Genomic DNA, 20,887 nt, shown 5'->3' with positions numbered 1-20,887 from the left:
GAGAACGAGTCAGTGAGCGAGTGATTTGCCTTTCCCGTTCATCGCGAGAATGGATCAGTGAGGAACGAGTCAGTGAGTGAGTGAATTGCCTTTCTCGTTCATCGCGAGAACAGATCAGTGAGCGAACTGCCTTCCCGTGCATCAACGGATCAGTCAGTGAACGTGTTGTGTCTCCTGGCGTGAACAATTCAGTGAATGAACGTGAAGTATGTAAGCCAGAATGTAGATTTACGATTTGCCAAGGAAAGAAGGAACCACTAACTGAAACACCTCTTATTTTGTGCTCGTTTTCTCCAAGCTAACGACTGACTTAATTGCATGAAGGGATGCGCTGGTAGGCAACGGCGGGAATATTATGCTTCTCTTTGGGTAATCTTCATTTTATAATACTTACAGTAGTTTTTAAATAACGTGTATGTATATATACGCTTACATATTGTTATCCAATGGGATGCGCTGGTAGGCAACAGCGGGAAGATTATCCTTCTCTTTGGGTAATCTTTATTTTATAATACTTACAGTAGTTTTAAAATAACGTGTATGCATATATACGCTTAAATATTGTAATCCAATATATCTACTGCAATTTCACATTAGATTGTTGGTTTGAAATTTACTTTTTTATTATTATTATTTTAATAAACATTTATTTTAAAACTTGTCAGATGTTTGAGTGTTTTATTCCTTGTTTTTATTTTTGTGCATGAAAACATAAAAATCAGACATTTGGTTAACTGCTTTATATGACAATATGTATATGTTTTACGTTGTGTTATGTGTTTGTGTCCCCCCCCCCCCCCAAATAACAAATGTTGGCATCACGTTTTTGTTTTTTTTTTTCGTTCAAAATTGTATCCAAACACAAACACATTCAATATAATAACACCATCAATTACAAGCCAACAAATACAAAATAAAACATCAATATCGGCATAACATGTGTCGGCTGGGATAGCAGCAATGCTGTCTGTCACTCACTCGTGAATCTTCGTGAACGACCAGCAGCGAGCGTTAGATGGAGGAGGGACTTTACGAGTCAGTGACGCAATGTCCCGTTCACGACCGAGTGAGTGACGAGCGCGATCAAACCGTGTGAACATCCTTGACGCACTGAGGGGCATTACATTGGTGTCAGAAGTCTTGGCTTCACTTGTACGCCGACTTTTGTGTGTCAGGATGTTCGGCGACTTTGTCATTCATCGTGAGGTGAAGGAGGAGGCCGGGCCGTGTGGCGGCGACAGCGGGCAGCCGGAGGTAAAGGTGGAAGCCGTACCGTGCGGCGGCTACAGCGAGCGGCCGAGGGTAAAGGAGGAAGCCGTGCCATGTGTTACTGACATGCCTGAGCCGAGTTGGCCCCAGTGCAATCGCCATTTTTGTAGTGTTTCGCGCCTTCCTGATCGTGAGCACGCCCAGGTGGGGCTACGTCATCGTCATAATGCAGCGGCGGCGCTGGACGTAAATAAACATGGCGGCGCCCTTGAGCTCACGTGGCCGGCGATGAAAGTTCTTAAGTTTTCCGGGGAGGGAAGTTAGGAGGCGTGTCGAGCACAGTTCGAGTTGGTGGCTGATGCAGCGGATTGGTCGGAGAGGGTGAAAGCGGGACAATTGGCGCTTTCGCTGACAGAAGACACTACGTCCTGTCTGGTGCTGCTGATCCCTGAGGAGAGACTCGATTACAACGCACTAGTAAGAGCGTTGCAGAGGCGCTTCGGGGAGTTCATTTTAAAAGACTCTCTGCGCTGTGAGTTGAAGCAGCGTGTCCGGCGCCTGGATGAGCCTCTCCATTGCCTCGCCCATGAGATCGAGAGCCTGGGTCAGCGCAGGTATGATGGCATGCTAGTTGGAGTCCAAAATGAACTGGTACGTGATCAGTTTATCCAAGCACTCAGACCGGATGAGCTGCGCCTGCACGTCCAGCTAGCCCATCCGACAGCGCTGGGAGAGGCGCTGGCCCTCGCCATGGAAAGGGAGATTGCAGTGAAGGGGGTGCTACAATCTGCTCCGTTTCGGCAACGTCGTTGTCGGAAGGTGTGTGTGATAAACAGCACAGCGTGAGGAAGGAAGCAGTCGGCGTGCACGCCCCGCAGTCTGCTGGGGTTGCGGGCAGTCTGGTCATTCACTGCGTTGCCGCCCGAAGATGACAAACCAACAGGGAAACGGGAAGGGGTCCATTCCATCTGGGACAAGAACTGCGATGGGCTTGATGTCGAGCAGCGGGAGCAGTTGTGGCAGATGTTGTGGGACTTTGAGTACATCTTTGCCCTCAGTGAGAATGAGGTTGGCCTCACTCACTTGGTGGAGCACCACATCGACACCGGGGACACGCAACCGGTCAAGGTGCGGCCCCGATGCTTGCCTCTGGTCCAGCAGGAGGCTGCAGATCAGGAGGTCTGCGCCATGCTCGAGGAAGCAATTATAGAGCCCTCCGACAGTCCGTGGGCGTCTGGCGTGGTCATGGTGCCCAGAAAGAAGAGTGCCAGACCACGTTTCTGTGTGGACTACAGGCCACTTAATAAAGTGACGAGGAAGGACTGCTACCCGCTTCCGTGGATAGATGAGACATTGGATTTGGTCTCAGGGTCTGCCTGGTTCTCATCGCTCAACTTGTGCAGTGGCTACTGGCAGGTCCCTCTCACCGCTGAGTCCAGACCTAAAATGGCATTCTGTACCACCCGTGGGCATTGGCAGTTTAAGGTCATGAGTTTTGGACTATGCAATGCACCAGGGACATTTGAGCGATTGATGGACACCGTGCTCTCGAACATTCCAAGGCAGAAGTGCTTGGTGTATTTGGACTATGTCCTCGTCCATGGTGGGTCCTTCCAGGCTGAACTGGATTCTCTGAGGCTGGTGCTTGAGAGAATTGCGGCAGCTGGACTGAAGCTGCATCCAGAAAAGTGCCCCTTTATGCGGCAAGAGGTGGAGTTCCTGGGCCACCGTGTGAACGGCAAAGGCATCAGCACGTTGGAGGAGAAGGTCAGTGCAATCAAAGACTGGCTAGTACCGAGAGACCAGAAGCAGCTTAAAAGCTTCTTGGGGCTACAGACGGTTCGTGAAAGGATTTTCTTGCATAGGTGCCTCCTTGTTCCTTCTCTTTCGAGGTGACCAATCCTTCACGTGGATGCTGGACTGTCAGGAGGCATTTTCCTGCCTAAATAGGGCGCTCATCAGGGCTCCTGTTCTCGCCCCACCAGATCCAGCGCTGTCTTTTGTGCTGAACATAGACGCTACCAATGTCGGCATGGGGGAAGTGTTGTCGCAGGCGGCGCCAGATGGTGAGAGAGTGGTGGCCAACTTCTGCCGCATCTTTAGTAAGAGTGAACGCCGCTACTGTGTCACCAGACGTGAACTGCTGGCAGTTATTTCGGCGGCGCGTCACTTCAAATATCACCTGTGTGGCGTGCCATTCACCATCAGGACTGACCACGCTGCCCTGCAGTGATTAATGTCATTCAAGGAACCTGGAGGAACTGGAGTCATTCCACTTCACTGTGGTGCATCGAGCCGGGACCGGCACACCAATGCCGATGCCCTTTCCCGACGACCGTGTGCTGTTGACGCCTCCACCTACTGCGGGATGTCAAGGAGTTGGAGCTGTGTTCAGAGGGCACTGTGGACATCATGGGTCCCTTTCCCGTGACGGATAGAGGGAACCGTTATGTGCTGTGTGCAATGGATTATGTCACCAAGTGGCCAGAGGCGTACGCACTTCCAGATCAGGAGGCGGAGACGGTGGCTGACGCGCTGCTGGAGGGCATGTTCTGATGGTTCGGAACTGCTGACATTCTCCACAGCGACCAAGGCCGAAATTTCGACTCCAATGTTTTCGCTGCGCTTTGTGAGCGCCTGGACATGCAGAAGACACGCACCACCCCTTTGCATCCGCAGAGTGATGGTCTTGTGGAACGGTTTAACCGCACCATGCAGCAGTAGCTTGCCATCCTCACCTCCAATCACCAACGTGACTGGGACCGACACATTCCGCTGGTGCTGATGGCTTATCGTTTGGCCGTTCAAAGTTCCACGAGCTGCACTCCTGCTCTGCTGATGCTGGGTGCGGGAAATCAGGACGCCGGCGGAATTGGCGTTCGGTAGGCCGCCTGGTGGCTGTGAGGACCAACCGGGCCTGGAGTATGCCCAGAGACTGAAGGATTGACTGGAGGCGGCGCATGCATTCGCCCGGGACCAGCTGGAGAAAGCCGGTGTGCGCCAGAAGTGGAACTACGACATGCGGAGCAAGGTGCGGAACTTTCAGATTGATGAGCTAGAAGAAGGGACGCTGCCCCAAGTTGGACAGCCATTGGTATGGCCCATGCAGGGTGCTTGAGCGGGTGGGGGAGGTGGTCGACCAAGTGGCGGTTCCCCCTAGGGGCAGAAGGGTCGCCCTGCACCGAGACAGGTTGGTTCCGTACCGGGGCAGTGGTGTCCCCGTGTTTGAGGCGGGGTCGGCTTCACCACTTCAGAACGTGCAGCGGATTCATGTTCCCCAGATTCCACCAGTGTTGTCCCTGCTCAGCTGGCAGGCGGTGGAAGAAGCCCGGGCCGACCCCAGAGACGGAAGTGAAAGCCACGACGGCTGGATGACTGTTTTTGTTGACCCCCGGGTCAAGGGGTTTCATAAAAGGGAGGAAAGTGTAATGTCTTTTATTATTTGTTCTTGTAGTTGTGCATGTGAGGGCGGGGCCAGGAGTGAGAAGTGATGTCGTGCGGGTGGGTTGTGCGGGCTGGTGAGCTTGGCAATCAGTTGGTGTGTGGAGCGCATGGGCGTGAGTTGTGGCCACCAGCAACTCCTGTATGCATGTGTTTTCTGTTGCCTTTTCTTGTTTAATAAAAGCGGAGATCAAACCGTGTGAACGTCCTTGACGCACTGAGGGGCATTACAATGCATTACATTTTGCACCTCTGAGAGACTCAGTGCGCCACCGCACACTTACTGTTAGGGTTTTCCAGGTTATCTTTATCATAGGATTATGTTGGAATGCAACAGGTAATAAATACCTTACCTTGTCCTCCTTATCACAAGGTCGTGAAACATCCCCTGACATGTTTAGACTAGAGGACAAGGGCTTTAGCCAGTTTACCCAAACCCCCACTCTGTTTCTCTTAATAAATATCCCCTCGCAGGAACGAGGGTTCAGACTTCATTCCTTGAACGAGTGAACTCTCCACCTGCAGGTGTCTAACAGGGCTTGCTTGTCTCCCGTGTGGTTCTTGCAAAATATTGTTTGAGTGAGCAAATCTCTAACATTTTGGTGCCGAAACCCGGGATCTCTCATACCCGCCATCTGGCTGACGGAGGACGACGAGCTGTACACCGTCGACAGGCCAGCGTCCATTAGCCGGACCTGGCAAAGAAAGACCTGGGAAGGAAATTCTTCGCTGGGCCAGCATCTTAGGTCTGCCTTCGTCTGACAGAGGTGGATTGACGGGACCCGGCAGTGCAACGAACCAGGGAACAAGTAAGTTAAAGGCCTGAAGTTGTGTTGTGTTGTTAAACGCGTAACACGTAGAGGTGCACGAGAGCCAGCTTGGGTTCAAGTCCCAGTGGAAGAAACAGGCTAAGAAAGGCAGAGCTTCTTTTTCGTTCATCGAAGAAGAGTGTAGACTCTTCTTTGTCTGTTTTTCCGAGCTGAGGGATCTGGCTTGGGTTAGAGTCCCAGTGGAAGGAACGTGCTAAGAAACACGGAGCTTCTTTTTTGTTAATCAAAGAAGGGCGTAGATTTTTCTTTGTATGTTTTTCCAAGCCAAAGAACAGGTTGGGTTCAAGTCCCAGTGGAAGAAACGGGCTAAGAAAAACAGAGCTTCTTTTTCTTAATTGAAGAAGGGCGTAGATTTTTTCTTTTGTCCGTTTTTCCAAAGCTGTTTGGGAGGGTTTTACACCCATCCCTGGATAGGCCTGAAAGAAAAAAAAAGCGCTGGAGTTTGTGTGATTGAGAGTGTGACTGGTAGGATAAATTGACTAAATAGCAGTTCTAGCATTGATCCACGGCAATAATACAGGCTAGTAATTTGTTGAAAGGTCAATTTAAACCTGCATTGAGGATCCTCAAAGACATAATTAAATAAATAAGTAATAAATAAGTAATAATAATAATATTTTGAGAAAAAGAAATTATATAACCTAAAACTACTAGAATTAAGATGGAAATAAAAACGGTAAATCTCTACCTCTTGACGGAGATGAGAAGTACATGGCGAGTAGATTTCTTAATTGTATGCAATATATGCCGAAGTGGAAGAAAAAGTATGGAGTAGAAGGGAAGTTGAGAGTTGAAGTGTGGAAGATAGTAGTTGATGTTTTGGAAGAGAGTGCGGATAAAAAGAAAAATGGACTGAAAAAGAAAAGAAAAGAAAAGAAAGAGAATTGGATTGTGCTAAAATGTGGTTAAAAGCTTCACAAGAGAGAAGAGAACAAATCCAAAAGACAAAAGATAGAAAGATGAAAGGTGATGAGGCTGAGACTATGTTTGTCAGGCCGGAAGACAATGAGGCCACTGCCGCAGCCACGGCTCCAGCCGAAGCTCAAGCAGAGGAGCAAGAGGGGCTTTCCGCTCGTACACCAAACTTGTATCCAAGCTTAACAAACCTGCAGCCCCCCCATATAACAGCAAAAGAAGTCAGAGTCACATTAGTAGGAGTCCTGTACAAACAAGAAGTTTGACCACTGCTGCTAGATTTTCTTAAAATTTAGACAAGGTTGATGTATGCCCAATGATACAGGTGCCAAACCCTAATGTAGGGGAAGGCCAACTCCCACATACATATGTTTTCCGGCCATGGACTTTGGAAGAGGCAAGAAAAGCAGTTGAAGGGGTTACCCCTGTTGCTGAAGACCCAGATATATGGGCAGAGGACATGGCTGGAATTATACATTCCTATAGACTGAAAGGACATGAGGCAGGAGAAGCTGCAATGTCCTCCTTGAGAAAAGACTGGGCGAAGGTTAGAGGAAATTATACAGGTAGAAATAATCAAGGGCCTTTTCCCTATCCCATTGAGGAAAATCAATTGGGAGGGGAGTATGCAGCACAATGGAATGGTCTTGTGCAAAGAGTGCGAACTACATTTCAAAGACGAGCGAATTATGGTCATTTGGCAGGAATAAAACAGAAGCCTGGCGAAGATACTGATGATTTTCGTTTGAGATTTGAAAAAGAATTCAGGGTGCATAGTGGCATCCCATTCAATGATACAGCTGAGAGTGCTTATCAACAACAGCTTAAAAATGCGCTCCTCACTAATTTCCGCCCTGAAATAGGCAACTGGGTGAGGAAACATTTAGTGGAAGTGGATGTTGCAAGTGTGACAACAACTATGCAATGGTCCAGACATGCTGAAAAAGTGATCAAAAAAGGCAACAGTTCTGATGTATGTCATCTAGATAATGATGATGATGAACTAGATGAAGATACAACAGTCTTCTTCCAAGGGTCCCAGCAAGGCAGAGGAAGAGGTAGAGGCCAACAAGGTCGCAGGCCGCCATATAATTCAAAACCCCCACGAGATTCTGACAACTGTTGGAACTGTGGGAAACGAGGACACCTTGCAAGGGAGTGTCGTTCTGCAAAACAATATCAATCAAAGGGTGCAGGAAGGGGCAGAGGAAAGGCCAAATTCTCAGCATGACTAGATCCCCCCCTTTGACCTCTGGTGCTCCTATAGAGGAAGAAATAGTAGATGTCCATACAGCATGGGACATTCTGAGTGCATTAAAAGAAAAACCATATGTTACTCTAAACATTGGAGGCAGTGATGTCGAGTTTTTGTGTGATACCGGGGCTTGTAAATCCGTGATAAAAACTAAAGTCCCAAATCTAAAGGCCTCCCAAAATACTATTTGGGTGAAATCTGCTGATGGGCAGGTACACAAGGAGAGTATCTCTAATCCAGTTGAAGTGAGAGATAAGGAAACTGGAAGCATGGCTTCAGTTTCGATTGTCCTATCTCCAAAATGTCCCTTAAACCTGTTGGGACGAGATCTGATGACTCGGTTGGGAATTGCAATAATTCCAGTAAAGGATGGCATGCGAGCATGTAGAGTGAGAGATGTGGACTCATATGCTGCACAAGCAGGTGAACAGATCTGCTGCTCCTATGCCATCCCTCCTGAACGAAATCCTAAACTCCCAAGCAGATTGCTGAGTGAAGCTCGAAAACAATTGTCCCAACCTGAATCAGAAATGACTTGTACAGAATTACATGTCACCATGAATATTCTCACTGATCCACAAGATGACTATATTGGAAGTTTTCTCAGTGACACAGAAGTAACTTTAACAATCACTGCTCTGTACACTGATCGCAGGTCATTTGCGGCTGCTGCTGTACTCTTGCCCGCTCCTCAGAAAGACAGATACAAATTGTCGGCTGTACCCCACATCTCATTGTTTAAACCTCACAGTATAACGTGGGCAGATGTGGGTTCCCGAATTAAACTTGCTGGATCTGTGACTGATTATGAGGACAAAGGTAATGGGTGGAGCTACAGTACCAGTTGTGACGTGTGGAAGCAAACAGTGTGTGAAGTGGCTGTTGGCAGAGCAGACGCTTGTGCGCTTCCCTGACTAGTTGACATTTGTTTGAATGAAAAGGAGGAGGGGGAATTGGCTGGGCTTCCTGAAAAACTGTGGACCAAGGGCCCATCTGATGTAGGTCTTTTACGATCCATTTCCCCAGTACAGATCAAACCAAGATCAGAGTGGCATCCGAGAGTTAAGCAATATCCTTTAAAACAGGAGGCAATAAATGGGATTGCCCCTGTTATAAATGATCTTTTGGCAGGAGGAATCATTAGGGAATGCTCGGATTCTCCTTGCAACACTCCCATTTTTCCAGTCCAAAAGGCCGACAAAATTAATTGGCGAATGATATAAGATTTACGAGCAGTGAATGATGCAGTGCAAACAAGAGCACCCAATGTGCCTGACCCACACACACTTCTGAACACTTTGAAACCCAATCAGAAGTTTTTCACAGTAATTGATCTCAGCAATGCATTTTTCTCAGTGCCAATTCACCCAGACTCACAGTTTTGGTTCGCTTTTACCTTTAAAGGACAAAGCTATACATACACCAGATTGCCACAAGGATTTGCTGATAGTCCAACTATTTTCATTCAAGCTCTTATGGCCTGTTTGGCTGATTTTCAGATGTCAAACAAAAGCCAACTTCTAGTTTATGTAGATGATCTCCTGGTAGCCTCTGAAATTGAAGCTGCTTGCAAGGCAGACTCCTTAGCATTGTTACACTATCTCTGCAAAACAGGGAATAGAGTGAGCAAAAATAAGTTACAATGGGTCCGACAGGAAGTGAACTATTTAGGTCACACCTTGTCGGCTTCTGGAAGACAGATACAAAGAACCAGAAAGCAGATTATTTCAGATGCACCGAAACCTGAAACAAAAAAATTACTGCAGAGCATGGATCCCACATTATGCGGAGAAAACACAACCGCTGCTGGATATTGTGCATGGAGTTCCCATGACAATGACAGAAAAAATCATGTGGACACCAGCAGCGGATGATGCTTTTGTAGTGCTGAAACAGGCTCTGGTAGAAACCACAACTCTTATCTTGCCAGACTACAATAAAACCTTTGTGCAAACAGCAGACTGCAGGAATGGTTTTATGACCTCAGTGTTGCTGCAGGGTCATGGCAACAAACTAAGACCAATTGCATTCTATTCAAAAAAACTGGATCCAGTGGCTCTGTCTTTGCCAGACTGTGTTCAAGCAGTATGCGCGGCAGCGCTTGCAGTGAGACAATCTGCAGATGTGGTGCTCTTTCACAAAATGGAGCTGCTAGTTCCACATGCTGTAGATGTGTTGCTGCTGCAAAGCAAAATGAACTTTTTGTCACCAGCCAGACATCTGTCCTACACTGCTATACTTCTGTCACAACCACACATCGTAATAAAGAGGTGCACAATCCTTAACCCAACAACGTTGATCCCGTTGCCAGGGGATGGAACACCCCATAACTGTTTGGATGCTACAGAACATCTACAGCTGCCCAGAGTAGATTTAAGTGACACGCCACTTGACAAAGGGGAGAAGTGGTTTGTGGATGGATCATGTTCAAAGGATCCTAAAGGAAACAATCAAAGTGGTTATGCAATTGTGAAATTGCCAAACCAGATTGTTGAAGCAGAGAAGCTTCCATACAACAGGTCAGCACAGGCTGCTTAGCTAATTGCACTAACAAGAGCTTGTCAATTAGCGGAAGATAAGGAAGTCACTGTATACACAGACAGTCAGTATGCATTTTGTACTCTGTTCTATTTTGCGAAACAATGGGAGCGCAGAGGGATGACAACATCAACCGGTAAGCCGGTTACCCATGCCTCCTTGTTAAAAGACTTGTTGCAGGCCATTCTTTTACCTGCTAAACTAGCTGTGTGTAAATGTGCTGCTCACACCACTGGCAGAGATGAAGTCTCAAATGGAAACAGATTAGCAGACAAAATTGCAAAAGAAGCAGCTGCAGGGAGACATGGCCATGAATTTTTTTTACTGGGTTCAGAGGACACACAACTCATAGATAAGACTGTACTGACAGATATGCAGGGCAATGCTCCAATGGTGGAGAAACGAATGTGGACGACAAAAGGTGCAATAGTGGATACAGATAATATCCACCGCATCAATGACAAACCTGTTTTACCAAAATCACTTTTTAAGGCAGCAGCGCTTGCGACACATGGGCCTTGCCATGTGTCGACAGGAGGGATGAAGACCATCATAGATCAACAATTCACTACCTTTGGTTTAGATGCTTACTTAAAAAAAATTTGTAAAGCATGTCCTGTTTGTGTGAAACATAATCCACAAGGAAACATGAGACCTAAGAGAGGCTCATTTCCAAAACCCTCTTATCCATTTCAAATCATGCATATGGATTTTATTGAACTCACACAAAGTGGACCTCACAAATACTGCCTAGTGATGATTGATGCATTTTCCAAATGGGTGGAAATAGTTCCATCCAAACGCGCAGATGCCTTAACAGTAGCAAAAGCCATCTGCAAAACCATCATACCAACTCATGGCATCCCCCAAACCATTTACAGTGACAATGGTCCACACTTTGTGAACCAAGTTGTGCAGAACATGGCTGTACACCTTGGAATAACGTTAAAAAACCACTGTGCTTGGCATCCTTCGAGCGCAGGCCTGGTTGAACGGGCAAACTTTAGCATCAAAAGCAGGTTGAAAAAATGCATGGAAACAACAGGCAGACCTTGGCCAGAGTTCCTCGACTTAGTGAAGCTCTATATGAGAATTACTCCCACTTCAGAAGGACTAACAACTTTTGAAATCATACATGGGAGACCATACAGACTACCAGTGTTCCCTGCAGATTTGCAAAAAGCAGATGAAGAACAGACCTTGGCAGATTATCTAATCAGGACGCTCAAACTGAAAGATGTGTCAAATGCAAATTTACTGCCGCCTGATCTCTCTCCCTCACAGGTGGACAACCCCATCAATCCAGGAGACTGGGTCTACATCAAGGTCATCAAAAGAAAGAACTGGGCCAGCCCACGGTGGGAGGGACCGTTTCAAGTTTTGCTTGCTACTCCCACGGCGATTAAAATTTCTCAACGGCCCAGTTGGATTCACCTCAGCCACTGCAAGTTGCAGAGAGTGCTGGACCCCTAATTCGGAGTGGTGGGGATGTCCCGGTGTCTCTGCCATCCTAGTAGCAACGGGGCTCCATATGCCAGATGGATCCTCTGCTGCGTTGTGGTTGCAGCGTGCTATGGTCTATTGACTCATCTGAACAGACCAAATGACAATGTTGCCCGTGGTAAACGATGGTCACATGATGAGAACTTTGAGGACTGGTCATGGGACCCCAGAAACCCATACGAAACCAACACTTGGTACCGATATGTCAGGTTCACTGTGAGAGCTCACACACAGGAGGGATGCTATGTGTGTTCGAAACCCCCCCCCTTCCTCCACGCAAGTTCGCTTGGAGGCCAGAGCAATGAATGTCACTGAAGCAAAATGTATGGCATCCATGGGAGGAGTTGGATATCAGCACCGTGCCGTCGCAGTCAAGGATGCCGACCCTTACCGCCCTGGACTTGCTGACGGTGCCTGTGATCAGCTATTCTGGACAAATCTCAATGTGACTGTTAAAGGACGGACAATACCACAAGTGGCCTACACAGAGAGACCAGCTGGAGTGAATTACACATGTTACATCCAAGGTAACAAGACCCACGTCTGCATTAGCGACGACTGCTCTCCAGGAGGAAACTGGATGGGAGCTCTGGACATCACCGATGAGTGTCAAGATAAGAGAGCCATTTCAGGTGGTGAGGGCTCTCCATCCAACATGGCTACACCATCGAACGGAACATACTTCATACAGAATGGCTGGTGGCTTTGTGGTCACAAGGTTTATCCGATGCTGCCCGCCAACTGGACAGGAGTGTGTGCACCAGTGTGGGTGACAGACCACACCTACAGGATACGACATCATTTGTTGACAGGAGCACATAACTCTACTGGACGTCGACGCAGGGCAGTTGCAACCTTTGACCCTCATGACCCTGTCTCGGGTGCAAACGTTCCAGATGACCATAAAGTATGGTCTGTCGGAGACAAAGCTGTCCTTGCGCTCTTTCCTCAGATTGGGGTTGGGAAACTATCGCTCTTCATCGAGACACTGAACTATCGTTTTCAATCCTTTGTGAATCTCTCACTGCAAGTCAACGATGGACAAAATAGAGAGATTCAGGCTATTAGACTGATGGTCTTGCAAAACAGGATGGTTCTGGACTTGTTGACGGCAGCACAAGGTGGTGTGTGCCACATCATTGGGACTTCCTGTTGCAGATACATACCAGGAGAAAATGACACCCACATAAACGACCTGCGTTATCCCATGTTTGAAGTCTGCTGTGTCGAAGTTTGTGTCCTCTACTGTAGCCCAGGTTCATATACAACTCCTTAGAGATGACGGATGTGATGACGATAATGAAACGTGGATTGCGTAGATGCTGTTCTGTTGAGCATGTTTTACAGAAACCTGATGATTTGACCATCGAAAATGCTTTGCAAGTGATGGATACAATGATGTACTGTTTCTGTGTTTTTCTTTTTTTTTTTTTTTGATAGCATTCTGGTCGCCTGTGGCAAAGGGGCCGTGTAAGAATTTTCCTGCTAATAACATCTGGCCAGCAGGTTTTTCGCTTACACAATAAGTTTGATCTGGGGTATTGAGGTAATGCCTCATCTTCACTGGAAAGTGTTGCTATCATTGTTTGTTGTTTTTACTTTTACCATTCTACTTTCTTCATTATACGTATATATGTTTTTTTTTTTTTTTACTTGTCTTTGTTGTTTGGGGTAGCATAATCATATGATAAATCAGGAGGGAGATGTTAGGGTTTTCCAGGTTATCTTTATCATAGGATTATGTTGGAATGCAACAGGTAATAAATACCTTACCTTGTCCTCCTTATCACAAGGTCGTGAAACATCCCCTGACATGTTTAGACTAGAGGACAAGGGCTTTAGCCAGTTTACCCAAACCCCCACTCTGTTTCTCTTAATAAATATCCCCTCGCAGGAACGAGGGTTCAGACTTCATTCCTTGAACGAGTGAACTCTCCACCTGCAGGTGTCTAACAGGGCTTGCTTGTCTCCCGTGTGGTTCTTGCAAAATATTGTTTGAGTGAGCAAATCTCTAACACTTACAAGTAAATATGTAGTAGACCAGGTTGACCAAATGGTGAAGAAGTAACAAAGAAAAAAAACATTATTTCTTGTTGCCAATCGGTGGCATTACCACTACGATAAAAAGTAAATGTAGATGTCTTCAGGCCTAGACTTTCATCCAATGTGTGAAATTTTGACAAGATTTGATCAAGAGGGTATTGTTGCAGCAAGCTTTAAAAGTCAAAGCTATGCTAAATTGCAATGCATTTATTTTACTCAGAAGGTCTTTTAGAGATATCACAGAGATTGCGGTTATGTTCCCGAGTTGCCGCCGATTGTGGTTATGTTCCCCAGTTGCCGCCGATTGCGGTTATGTTCCCGAATTGCCGCCAATTGCGGTTACGTTCCCGAGTTGCCGCCGATTGCGGCTACGTTCCCGAGTTGCTGCCGATCGCGGTTCTGTTCACCCATGTGCCGCCGAACGCGGTTCACACTTTCCTGTCAGTACAGACTTTGTCATAGACCAGTGGGGTCATTTGGAGTAGTGCGCTGCCCCCCCCCCCCCCCCTCCCGCTCGCCATGTGGGGGTTCGGTTTTTTGGGACGTCGGGAGCCGTCCCTTGTGGGGGGGTACTGTCACGTCTCGTGCTTTATTTTGTCTAGGTTGCCATGGTTTCTGTTCATGTCGCCCCTCCCCTCCTGTGTTGCCTCACAATCAATGTAATCACAGTCACCTGCCTCTTGTTACCTGTAGTGTATTCTGTCTGTAGTCTGTCTTTTGAGTTCTCCAATAAACCCTGGTCCAAGCTGCATTTGGTCGCCCTGCTCCATTCCGATTCATGACAGTGTGTTTTTTTTTTATCCGGGCACTCCGGTTTCCTCCCACATCCCAAAAACGTAAGCAGCAGCGGTGCCGCGCTCAGGAATCATTTGGTGATCTAATTAAAATACTTTTTTTAACATTACCATCATAAATGAAACACCCACAGTTCCAATTCAAACTTATAAAACACTTCTCTAATATGTAACCACTGTAAAAGGCCACCATTAAAAGACTGGACTAGGTCTGGCAAAGACAGGTCGTTTTTGTAGGTCTTGGTCTGTGACATATTCCTCTTAAAATTTTGTAGATCTTGGTAACGTACGACTGGGCCGTTAAAAAACTTGTAGGGTGTGGTACTTAAACATATTCTAATCACACGATTACCTAATAAAATATTGATCCTATTGCCAGGCTTGGTGGATTTGCAAAATTTTGGGTTAAAAGAGGTTCGAGCTTCGAGAGCTCCGGTGGTAGGGGAGGATGCGCGTTCAATCTGCCAAACCTACGTAAACTCATCGTAAACGTATTGTGAAGGTTTGCTGGGAATGTCTGGCACAATCCCCTGTTTCAACTCCCAGAATTTCGCTCAAGTCCCGGGGGAGGTGGGGGACATTGAGTCTGAGTGGACCATGTTCCGTGCCTCCATTTTTGAGGCAGCTGATCAGAACAGTTACCATAAGGTGGTTGGTACCTGTCGTGGCTGCAGTCGCTGGACACCGCTGGTAAGGGATGAAGTTAAGCTGAAGAAAGAATCCTATCAGGCCTTTTTGACCTGTAGGACTCTGGAGATAGCTGGCCACAGCTGAACACAGGTTCGACAGTCTCTGAAGCAAAAAATCGGGCGTGGGAGGAGGAACGATTTATGGACGGGTTTGAGGAAATTCTGGTCCACCAGTCGTCGTCTTGGGAAGGGAAAGCAGTGCATATACTGGAGATGGGGTGCTTGACCTCAACTCGGGACCTTGTGAGTCGGTAGGGAGAATACTTTAAAGACCTCAATTTCAGCAACACACTTTGCAGTGACGAAGCAGTGCCTGGGGACTCTGAGGTGGGCTTCCCCATCTCTGGGGTTGAAGTCATTGAGGTGGTTAAAAAGCTCGGTGGCAAGGCGGGGTGAATGACATCTGCCCGGAATTTACAAGACAATTCAGGTGGAGTAGTGTGATTTTTGTCCTGGCCATGGAACAGTTGACCAACTCTACACTGTCTGCAAGGTCCTTGGGGGTGCATGGGAGTTTACCAACCAGTCTACATTTGTTTTGTGGCCCTGGGGAAGGCGTTCGACCCTGTCCCTCTGGGATTTCTGTGAGGGGTCCCGAGGGAGTACGGTAAGCCAGAATTTGGTCCACATTTCTGGCAATAAGTCGGATTCGTTTCCAGTGAGGGTTGGACTTTTTGCAGGTGATGTGGTGCTGTGAGGTTCGTCAAGCCATGGTCTCCAACTCTCACTGCAGCGAGTGTAAAGCAGTTGGGGTGAAATCAGCATCATCAAATCTGATGCCATGTTGTAAAAGGGTGGAATGCCCTCTCCGGGTTGGGGGTGAGATCCTGCCCAAAGTGGAGGAATTCAAGTATTTTGGGATCTTGATCACGAGTGGGGGTAGAATGAAGTAGGAGATTGACAGGCGGATCGGTAGAGCGTCTGCTTTGACTCTGTGACTCTGGTCTGTCATAGTGAAGAAGGAGCTGAGCCGAAAGGCGAAGATTTCAATTTACCAGTCAATCTTCGTGCCTGCACTCACCTATGGTCACAGGCTGTGAGTCATAACAGAAAAAATAAGATCCTGGATACAAGCAACCAAAACCATTTTCTTCGCAGGGTGTTCGGGCTCTCCCTTGGAGATAGGATGAGAAGCACTGTAATACACAATGTTAGGGTTTTTCAGATTATCCTTATCGTATGATTATGTTGGAATGCAACCGGTAATAAATAAGATAGCTGTCCCATCCTACACAAGGTCGTAAAACACCCCCTGATATGTTTTGACTAGAGCACAAGGGCTTCCTATTCAGCCTACTCTTACCCCCACTCTGTTTCTCTTAGTAAATATGCCCTTGCAGGAGGGAGAGTTTTAGACTTCACTCCTTCAACGTGTGAGGTCTCCACCTGCAGGTGTCTAAAAGGACTTGCTTGTCTCTCGTATGGGTCTTGCAAAATAAGTTGGAGTGAGCAAATCTCTAACATTTTGTTGCCGAAACCCGGGATCCCTCATACCCGCTATCTGTCTGACGAAGAAGGACGTGCTGCATTGTCGACAAGCCAACGTCCATTAGGAGGACCTGGAGAAGAAAGTCCTGGGAAGAGAATTCTTCGCTGGGCCAGCATCTTAGGTCTGCCTTCGTCTGACAGAGGTGGATTGACTGGACCCGGCAGTGCAACTAACCAGGGGACAAGTAAGTTAAAGGCCTGAAGTTGTGTGATTGTGTTGTTGTTGTGAAACGCGTAAAAAGTTAGCACAGGAAAAAGTAAGTTTTGTGGAAGGAGGGGGTGTTGTAGAGTCCCCCTCTGGATGAGGTGTCTCTTTTGGAGCAGTGGTTCTCAAACTGTTTTAAAATCTCAGTACCTCCGTGGATCATTATTTGACGACCACTGTTCTAAAGAGTACAACTTCGCGTTGGCAGGGCTGGGGACAAGGACTGTTGTCTTTAGTTCCCAGGGAAGGTGGGGGGTGTTGTAGAGTCCCCTCACTGGATGAAGCAGCTCCTTTTTTTTAAAAGGAGGACTTCGCGTTGGCAGGGCTGGGGACAAGGACTGTTGTCTTTAGTTCCCAGGGAAGGTGGGGGGTGTTGTAGAGTCCCCTCACTGGATGAAGCAGCTCCTTTTTAAAAAAAAAAAAAAAAAAAGGAGGACTTCGCGTAGGCAGGGATAACTTGTGTGATTGAGTGTGTGACTGGTAGGATAAATTGACTAAATAGCAGTTCTAGCGTTGATCCACGGCAATAAAACAGGCTAGTAATCTGTTGAAAGGACAATTTAAACCTGCATTGAGGATCCTCAAAGAAAAAAAATTGAAAAAAAAATTGTAAAACCTTAAACTACTAAAATTAAGATGGGAAATAAGAACAGTAAATCTCTTGCTCTGCTCTTCTTTGAGATGAGAAGTTCATGGCTAGTAGATTTCTTAATTGTATGCAATACATGCTGAAGTGAAAGAATATGTATGGAATACAAGGAAATTTGAAATGTGGAAGAAGTGGTAGAAGTGCTAGAGTGTGGTTGAAATCTTCACAAAGAGATGAGAACGAATTCAAGAGACAAAAGCTAGAAAGATGAAAACTGATGAGGTCACAAGTGTTTGTCAGACCAGGACACAATAAGGCCCCTGTGAGCAGGTGCAAGGCCGCAGCTCAAGCCGCGGCTCAAGCGAGGGGCAAGAGTAGTTTAATAATAATAATAATAATAATAATAATAATAATAATAATAATAATAATAATATTTTTGAGGTGGCAAATTACAAATGACTAGAGCTCAAATTGTGTTACACTAAAGTTAAACTATGCAAATCATGTGGTAAAGAAATGCAACTTACTTCTAGAAGATAAATAAATAAAATTAGAATGTGCTGTCCTCGTGTGCATGGGAGGGACCAGCTCATGATCGACCACAGGAAATGGCCAGCCTGTGACGAATCATTGGTGCTGGGACCTACCTTCCGCACGCGAGAGCTGTGCATGTGTGTGCGTATGTGTTAAATTGATGAAGATTGGCTAAACTTTTAGTATAAAGAAATTTGTTAGACTGTTGTCTTTTCAATTTACACCGCAGAACAGAAACAATTTTGACAGATAAAAATGAGCGGAAAAGAGAGAAATCTGTTTGCGAGCAGTAACTAATCCACACTAGTGCATGTTAAGTGCCGAGACCACATGAGAAATTCGAAGAAGAAAAAAAAAAAAAAAAACACAGATCATACTTTCGGGAATTGGAAGACGCTAAATTGTGAATTTAATATTTTGCAATGCTACATTTAATAGGAATAATTGATTGTTTGTGTTATAAGATTATACACAATTCTAAATGCAAGCTAAATCTGAGAGATTGAGTTCTTCAAATTTGAAAACAAAGAAAAAAAATCAGATTAATTTGCCAGTTGTTTGTTTTAGTTAAGTTTTTTTTTAATTGGTGGATTGTTCCACCAGGAAACTTGAGTTGAAAATGATATATGAATGTTGTGTGGTGAGCTTGGATGAATTGGGACCAATGTGATAGTATGACTCCTTTTTGGAGACTGTGTGAGATGCATATGATGAGCATTGATGAATGATTGCCTGAATGAAAGGTTGAATGGTAGAAGTCGTTGGCGATTACTATGGGAAATTAGTAGAGCGACTTTGATGAAAGAGTGATTTTGAGCAGGTTGAATGCTAAAAAGAAAACGTAGCTTTTGGATTGGTAATTAACTAGAGAAAAAACTGGAGAACCAGTAACACATGTAGAGGATGTGTGAACTCAGAAATTAAGAAGCGTTTTGGAAAGAAAGTCAAATTAAATGATGATGAAATCATATGTAGTAATACAACACTTTACTACATATGGATTCTTTAAATCAGTGTTTCCCAACCACTGTGCCGCGGCACACTGGTGTGCCGTGAGAGACGTTCAGCTGTGCCGTGGGATTGTCCAATATTAATTACGGAGCGCATTGTAAACAGGATCGCCAAACCACTGGTCAGTTCGCGCAAGGCCTGGTCAGCCACTTGCTAATCGTGCATGTGTGGAGAATCGGAGAATCTTGAGATTTCATATTGTGTCGATCTGATTGTATTGCATCGGCACATATTCAGTTTATGTGTGTGTTGCTGTGTGCTTTTGCTAACAGTGGCAGACACTATGACGGTTGTGGTGCGTTTGTGGTCCAATGGAAATCAGAGCATGCAGTTCAACCGGAGAACCTGGATTGGTTATTTTTCACATACGTAAAATAAGCAGTCAAGTCGAGATTCCTCGACTGTGATAGCCACTCAGCCGCTGTCAGAACAGCAGAGCGTCTTTAAAAGTGACTTTGTTCTTATTGTTGCAATATTTATAGCCCTAGTCTAAAGCAGTAAACAAAATCACGTTGATTCTTTTATTTTAATCACAATCACTTTAAATAGTTTATTTCTTACACCGTCTAAAACCTTTTTAAAAAACGGTCACTTTTATTTAAAAAAAGCAATAGAATTTAAAGAATATTTAGTATTTTTTTTTGCTCCTCTTATTTATTTATTTATTTGTTGTTATTTATTCAGCACGCTTTTGTTATACTTGTTGTCTGTTGTGAGCCATGTCCTGTCACCATGGGATAGGGGGGAACGAAATTTCGGTTTCTTTGTGTGTCTTTGGCATGTGGAGAAATTGACAATAAAGCTGACTTTGACTTTGACTTTTGCAGGAAATGGGGTCAAAATACAAAAAGTCCTGCCTAGCTACAAAAACAGATATGCTCAAACCTCATTGAATAAAGTACATAAGCAGACAAGTATATTCACATCTTAAATAAATAAAAGAAACATTTTAAGCATATAATTATACCTACACACCAAATCAATAAAGAAGACATAACTAGACATTTTTGATAAGGGGTGATGAGAAAGGTTTTTATAACTTTATGATCTGATATATTTCTGAGCACTTTGAAATAACAAATGACTTTTGATATATTGCCTAAATAGCTTAATGACCCTTAAGGAACTGTGTAATGCATGCCTGATGTTTTTTCTCTGAATCATGGACACGACCAGAGTCGTCTTGACCGTTCAGTACTTGATTGTATCTTATGTTTTGACTAATGCTAGACGCCAGTTTTTGATTACTACTGAACACTCTGCACAGAGGGAAATAGTTTGCCTAACAAAGAAAAGATACGGTTGGAAGCATGATTAAACTAAGAATAAGCAAAGACATGATGTATCAAAAGAACAGCAATAGATTAATGATGTCACAGCCAAAGGCTAACATAATTTCGTACAAAATGACAAAATTAAAAGAAGTGGTACGACAGTGTATGTCTAAGATTGGAGAAGAATGTTCATAGGAAGGTCACGTGGAGATAAAACCAGCAAGTGCCAGAAGGAGCCACCCAAAGACTCGGCCAAAGATGATCGCCAAGGCCGAAAGACGGGATGGAAGACAACAGCCCCCCTCCACACACACACACAAACAGCCCCCCACCTCCACACCGAATCGCCCATAATCAGCACCACTCCCATGCAAGCAGACTCTGCTTCGAACTTGCCCCACCCCGAAGACTCATCGCCCATCAATCCCGGCCCACAATGTGCTACTGAATATAAAACTGATCTAACAACCTTGGACTTTGCCTTTTCTGAATGGAAACTTTCCGCTCTTGAAGGGCCCAGCGCTGTATTGTACTTTCCTGAAAACAGAGCTTTTTGAACAAGAATTGTG

The 20,887-nt window shown here is 45.6% G+C and overlaps 1 protein-coding gene across 9 annotated transcripts in view; it reads right to left on the bottom strand.

The window, feature by feature from the left end:
• The window catches only part of LOC148394796 (aldehyde dehydrogenase family 3 member A2-like), a 108,641-nt gene that overhangs the window by 25,406 nt on the left and 62,348 nt on the right, over positions 1–20,887 (bottom strand). The window lies entirely within an intron of this gene.

Source organism: Syngnathus floridae, chromosome 7, assembly GCF_059516105.1.
Source record: "Syngnathus floridae isolate MCC-2025c chromosome 7, RoL_Sflo_1.0, whole genome shotgun sequence".
NCBI classification, from domain to species: domain Eukaryota; kingdom Metazoa; phylum Chordata; class Actinopteri; order Syngnathiformes; family Syngnathidae; genus Syngnathus; species Syngnathus floridae.
Note: the sequence above shows the minus strand (reverse complement) of the source record. Positions and strands in the feature narration are given on the sequence as shown.